This window comes from Lolium rigidum, chromosome 4 (assembly GCF_022539505.1).
Source record: "Lolium rigidum isolate FL_2022 chromosome 4, APGP_CSIRO_Lrig_0.1, whole genome shotgun sequence".
Lineage (NCBI taxonomy): Eukaryota > Viridiplantae > Streptophyta > Magnoliopsida > Poales > Poaceae > Lolium > Lolium rigidum.
This window is the reverse complement of record NC_061511.1, coordinates 103,070,283-103,077,123: the sequence shown is the minus strand read 5'-3', so window position 1 is coordinate 103,077,123 and position 6,841 is coordinate 103,070,283.

Here is a 6,841-nt window from a genome sequence, read left to right as displayed (position 1 = left end):
GGGGGCGGCATGGTGCCCGCAATCCCCTACGTGGATCTCTCTGAGGATTTCAATGCCATCTTGATTGGAGACGCATTTGAGAAACACCCCTGTTGCGCTTCGTTTGTAGAGCTGTCCATCAACAATTGTGTAGGATCTTGCTCGTCTGATGCGGCGCGCGAGGACCTCGTCCTCCGGCAACTTCGATCGATGAGGTAGTCCGAGGAAGAGGCTGTGTCCAAGCCGGAATGGTAGCCAACACCTCTGCGGCCGGAGACACTCGCCACCTCCGGGTTTTCCGGGTTAGCGCCCTTCACCGAGGGTATCCGGAGATGCTCCGGGAAGATTCCGGGCGGAATTGGCTTTACGCCGGATCCGAGCTTGGATAGCATATCTCGCCGTTGTATTGTCATCTCTCCGGACATACTTGACTTCGTATCCTAGAAAGCACTTGGCGATCTCGTCAACTTCGTCTCTGTAAGCCGCCATGACGGAATTTACGGCGTTCCGGAGTTCCGGCTACTTGCTGTGCCACCAGGTCGGAATCTCCGCAACGGATGATGTGCTTGATCCCTATTTCCTTAGCGATGCGCGGTCCGTGTAGTAGAGCCTCGTATTCCGCCATGTTGTTTGTAGCTTCGAAGTGGATGCGCGAACGTACTTGCGGTTCTTCTCCGGTAGGGGACTTCGGGGTGACTCCGGCTCCTGAGCCTTGATGCTGCTTGGATCCATCGAAGTGCATTACCCATGTTTACGGTTCCGGCTCCAAATTAGCATCCGGAGCTTACGTCCAATCTGCAACGAAATCCGCCAAGACCTGTGATTTAACCGCGATCCCGGCTTTGTAGGCTGATATCGAATGCGGATAATTCAATGCCCCATTTCTGCTGTGCGTCTGTTGCGTCGGCGTTGTTGAGAATCGTCGACGGCGGAGCTTTGCTCACGACTCGTTCCTGGATGTTCTTGGAAGTAATGTCTCAGCTTCCTGCTGCCCGGGAATACTCCGTAGGCAAGCTTTTGAAAGTGAGGGTAGCGCTGTTTGGATTCCGTAAGGACCTCGCTAATATAGTAAACTGGCCTTTGGACTCCATATTCGTGACCTTCTTCCTGTCGTTCCACCACGATGACGAGGCTGATGACCTGTTGGTGGCTGCCGGGTAAAGGAGCATAGGCTGCGATTCTCCTGGAGGCTGCTAAGATAGGTGGGGAGGTAAGTATTTCCTTCAACCCTTGTAGTGCTTGCATCTCGCTGCCTCGTCCCGGACAAACTTGTCTGATTTCTTCAATAGCTTGTACAGGGGAAGTGCCTTCTCGCCAAGACGGCTAACAAACCTGCTGATTGCTGCGACACAACCAGTGAGACGTTGCACATCTTTGAGACAAGTTGGCCTTTTGATGCACAAAATTGCTTTGGTTTTTTCCGGGTTTACCTCAATGCCCCTGTTGGAGACAATGAAGCCAAGGAGTTTTCCGAGTTGAGTACGCCAAAGACGCACTTCGGCGGATTCAACATCATCTTGTACCGTCGGAGATTCTCAAAAGTTTACGTGAGGTCGCGATCAAGTCGGATCCTTTCCGAGTCATGACCGCGATGTCGTCGACGTAGGCGTGTACATTCCGGCCAATCTGGTCCTTCAAGCACCGCTGCATCGTACGTTGGTAGGTGGCACCTGCGTTTTTCAAGCCGAAGGGCATAGTAACATAGCAGTAAGTGCCAAACGGGGTGATGAATGAGGTCGCCTTTTGGTCAGACTCCTTCATCCGGATCTGATGATACCGGAATACGCATCAAGAAAACACGGAAGTTCCGCCCCTGCAGTCGAATCAATGACTTGGTCAATGCGCGGCGGGGAAACGGATCCTTCGGGCAATGTTTGTTCAAGCCGGAGTAATCGATGCACATTCTTAGTATTTCGGTGTTCCTTTTGGGTACAAGGACGGGATTTGCGACCCAATCAGTGTGGATAACTTCTATTACAAAACCTGCCTCTAGTAACTTTGCTAATTCCATTCCTATGGCGCGGCGCTTCTTATCTCCAAAGCGTCGCATAGCTTGCTTCACCGGTTTAGCCCCCGGGTTTATATTGAGATAGTGCTCGGCGAGTTCCCTTGGTACTCCGGACATGTCAGAAGGTTGCCATGCGAAGATATCCATGTTAGCGCGGAGGAACTCGACGAGCGCGTCTTCCTATTTGGGGTCCATGTTGGCTCCGATTGAGACTTGCTTGGAATCGTCGCCTTCCTTGAAGTTGACTTTCTTGGTCTCTATCGCGGCCACGAAGGAGTTTTTGTGTTCGGAGATCCGCTTCTTGGTGGTCCGCATTTCGGTCGGATCCACCGCGGCTCTGTAGCCTTTCGGCTCTTCTCCGGATATGACGGACTCGCGAAGGCGGCTTCGCCCAACTCGCACTCGTGAGCCTTTTTGTAGTCTCCGGTTATGGTGATCATACCATTAGGACCCGGAATCTTGAGCTTGTTGTAGATATAGCACGCTCTTGCATGGAACTTGTGGTAGGTGGGCCTGCCGAAGATGACATGGTAGGAGCTCTTGAAGGGCACAACTTCGAACGTGATCTTCTCTTCGTGGAAATTGTGAACATCGCCGAAAGCCACGGGAAGTGTGATGCTGCCGAGGGAATTCGCCTTCTTACCCGGAACCACGCCGTGAAACTCGGTGTTGCTTGTGTTTGAGCTGTTCCTTGGTGAGGTTCATCCGCTCCGAGTCTCCGGGTACATGATGTTCAAGGCGGCTCCGCCATCCATGAGGCACTTGGAGAAATCATACCCGTCTATGCGCGGACTTACAACCAAGGCGTAGTATTCTTTTGGCACAATGGCGAGATGATCCTCCCTGTCAAATGTGCACGGAACTTCCGACCACCGACATCTTGCGGCACGGCCGGAAGCTGTGGCGTTCAGGATCCGGGTAGCTGATTTTGTAGCGCGGACTGTTGGGGTTCCGAGGAAGGTGTGGTAAGCCCCCACGCTCTTTTTCTCGAAGGGGTTGGATTTACCTGCGGATCCGGCTTTGGGGTCCGGCGAGTTATCATCCTCGTCCATCGCCTCGGAACTATCCTCCTCCTTGTCCTTGTTCTTGCCCTTGCCACCTTTGCCGCGTGGGTGGTGCTTCCGGGCTCGCTTGTATCCTGCTTCCGGGTCGTTCTTTAGGTCGTTGACCCACTTGCAGTTGCGGTTGGTGTGAGTGGACTTCCCTGTAGCCGGATCCAAGTGGGCCAGGCAGGGCATGTCTCTATACTCCTCGTAAGTTTGCGGAGCGCGGGATCCGCCAGGCTGTGACATCGGTGCCATCGTTGTTGGCCCCTGCCGGCTCCGCCTCCACGGCCACGTCCTCTTCCGCCTCCTGAACCTCCGCGTTGGAACGCCATGGCGACCATGTCGGATCCGCCACTCTTCTGGTCATCAGGGTTTTTGCGTTTATGGCCGTTGTTGTTTCCGTTGTCACGGTTCTTCTTTTGTTGGTGCAGGGGGATTGCTGTAGCTGCGATATCACCGCCTGCATCGTCATCGGCGGCGAGTGTGGTCACCGGCAATGGAGATCATCTCATCCAAAGTCAATTTATTGGCGTTAGCCAAACATGTGAGCTTATGCCTCGGCAATCCTCCTCTCTGCAGTCCACCAATGAAGGCGTACATGGCGGTGGTGTGGTCGACGTTTTCGCACTCGTTCTGCATGCCAACCATCGTGTGAGGAAGTTTCTTGAAGATTCTCCCTTCTTCGGATACAAGCTTGTAGGTCGCTTGCCGTGGCAAGCCTTTTGTAGGTGCCCACTGAAGTGTTTCTCGAAAGCGGTCTTCGGGTCAAACCAGCAAAAGATGGAGTTTTTCTCGAGGTCGGCCGAGCCGGATCCGGGCTGGACCTACAAGGTACAAGCTGGAGCATGCAGCGAGGCGATATTAGGGGTTCCTCCGGCAAAGGTTCTTGCATTATAGTAATCCTCAATCCGGGTATCCGGCCTTTCGGTGCCATCATAATGCTTCAAGTTTCCGGGTAGCTTGAGGGAGCTCCTTGGCTTTGGTTCCTCGCGAATCATCCTGCCAAAGCACTTCGGTCCGATGTAGTCGGTTCTGTATTCGTTGAGGCGTTCCCGCGCGTCGCGCGAGCCGTGACGGGGGGACCTTGAGCGAGAGCGAGATCTCCGGCCACCGCCTCCGCCTCCACCTCCGCCGCCACCGCTAGGTGGTGGTGAGGGAGACCTGCGAGGGGGCCGATCCGACCTCTTGCTTCCGCCTTCGGATTCTCCCCGGCCCTCCCGGTGCGGCTCCGGCTCCTATGGCTGCCTTCGCCGTGGCGGCTGGCTGCCCGGTCGTTCCGGCTCCGGCGGGGCTCGGGTCGCGCTCCTCATTCCGGCTCCTCCTAGGCTCGGGCTCACGATCGTTGTTCTGATTCCGGCGAGGTTCCGGCGTGCGCTCCCTGTTCCTGTTTCTTGAGGGCAGCACGTTGTCGCGGATAACAATTCCACCATGCCCCTGAGGCCTGGTGTTTCCGGCTGGACTGCGGCGGCGAGGGGGACGCGGGTAACCATTAGGCGGAGGAGAGGCGTTGCGGTGCTTGTCTCGTCCAGAGTACATTGGATCCTTTCCCTTTCTCGGATCTGACGGTGGCGTCTTTGATGGTACGGGGATCGGATTTGGGTGTTCCACGGCTTTCCTTACGCGTTCGAGGATCCGGTTCGCGATTCGTCATCTCGATGGCGATTGTCGTGGGCGTCCTTCGCGCGGTGGAGACGCAATGCTCCGGGTTAGATTCTAACTTGCGCGAAGTGTCCGCCTTGCTCTGTTGTTTAACCGCCGAAGCGACGAGTGTGCGTAAGTAGTTGATGTCAATCTCCTCGTCACTTTTCTTCGGGATCTCTGCGGCTTTCGTCATATTGTCCTTTGGGGTTGCGAACGGCTGCGCGATCCGTTGGAGTTGCGAAGGTGATCTGCGGGGAGCTATCAACTCACGCCGGACCTTTTCAACCTCCCGATCAGCTTCAACGATCTTGTCCTCCCAATGCTTTCGGAGTTTCTTGACCTTCGCCGGTCCTTCGTCCACCTCCTCGCTCACGGCTGGATGAAGTCTTCCACAAAAGCTGCGGCATGCTTCCTTTCCTCCGAGCATGGCGGCTGCGGTGTCCTTAAACTTCTTGGGCGTGGCCGGCGGCTCCACTCTTTTAGCTTCTAAAGCTTCTACGTCTTCGGGAGTGATGGGTTTGTTAAGAATATCCGAGCGATAAAGCTGCGTCCATGCACGCTTGTGCGACCATCTCTTCGGGCGACGGGAGGCTCTCCGAGGAAGAATCCCTACGGGGCCGTTCCCGCGACATCGGAGATCCGTGGTGGGATGGGCGAGGGTCGGATTGGGTGCCCGCCTCTTCGATCCGTTTTCTCCGAGCGCCGCTACGGTTGCAAGCACCTGCTTTGGGTGGGCGGAATCAACTTCGGGCTGGCCACCGTATCCATATTCCCTCGCCTTGCGATCGAATTCTTCGGTGTCCATGGACTGGGTGTCTCCGGAGATTGGGCTTAGATTTCCCAAAATCGACTCTTCCGCCGGAGTTTCGCTTTCTCCGACTGACCTCTTGCCGATCCGGAGCGGCGTTGTTTCCGGGGCCATGACCTGCTCGGGACCGGCTCCGGCTTCTTGAGGGGCGGTTCGGCGGTATGGGCCAAGAAGTGTACGAAGTGACACCTTTGCTTCTCTAACACACGGGAGACCCGGGCGGATGCGCATTGGTCTTCCACCGTTATCTCTGCTCGGGGCGGATTGGGTGGGTTTTGATTTTTTCGGATCTAAGGCGGAATCTTCGCTAGGAAGTTCCTGCGTCTCGGATCGGATCTTCGCGGCTGCGTCCTGCTCGGTGGCGGTCGCGTCAGCGCTACTTACCAGTGGGTTTCCGTCGGAATCGACGGTTTCCCCGATGAAGATGTGTATGCCGCCAGCTGGGACGATGGAGAGCTTGACGGGGTCGGTTTTAGCCGGAATCCAACACTCATCCGGAGGGACGATCGGCAGATTTCCGGCGTAAAGGACACGCCCCACAACGATGGTGTCGTCGTAGCTTCCCATGGCGGAACCCTCCCGGTTCCGGCCTCCAGACGCCGCGAGGCCCACGGTGGGCGCCAGCTGTCGTTGCCTAATCGACGGTACCTCGGAGGAGGGATCCTCACGAGGGGAGAAGAAGTAGGGGCCATAGGGCGGAGTGCACACGGGACGGTGGTACGCGAGTTACCCGGCTTCGGAACACCTGCACGATGACGGGGCCTACTGTCGCTTGTCCGGAATTATGCGGGCGCTTTCGCGTTGTTACAATGAGTTGTGGTTGTGCCTCTAGGGCTCCCGGGATCCGGCTTATAAAGGCGCACGGATCTAGGGTTTACATGGAGAGTCCTAGCCGGATTACGAGACGGCCTAGCTACGGTACAATATCTTGCCGTGCACGTCACGGATCCGCCTTCCACATACGTCGTGCTTGGATCCGGGTTCCTCATGGGCCTCCATGGATCCGGGTTACTCCTAACATCGGTACGGATCCGGCTTGCGATCTCGGGCCGGACTTCTTCCTTCATGATCAACAGCAACTGGGCCACCCGATGGGCCACATGCCTCATCACCGTCTGTGGGCCACCCGGGCTTGCCGGATCTAGGCACTGTCGATGGTACACCCATGAAATATACCCACAACACCTGGATATGGAAACCTGATAAGTAGAGACTCGAAAGTAGACAATTTTCCTTGTAATAATGGCCCTCCCCAAATTTTTGATTTCATTTTTCATTGCATTCAACTTTCCCTATGTATAAATAGCTTATTTATATTCCAAGAGGAATTTCATGCAAATGTTGACTTAGAGGTCAACC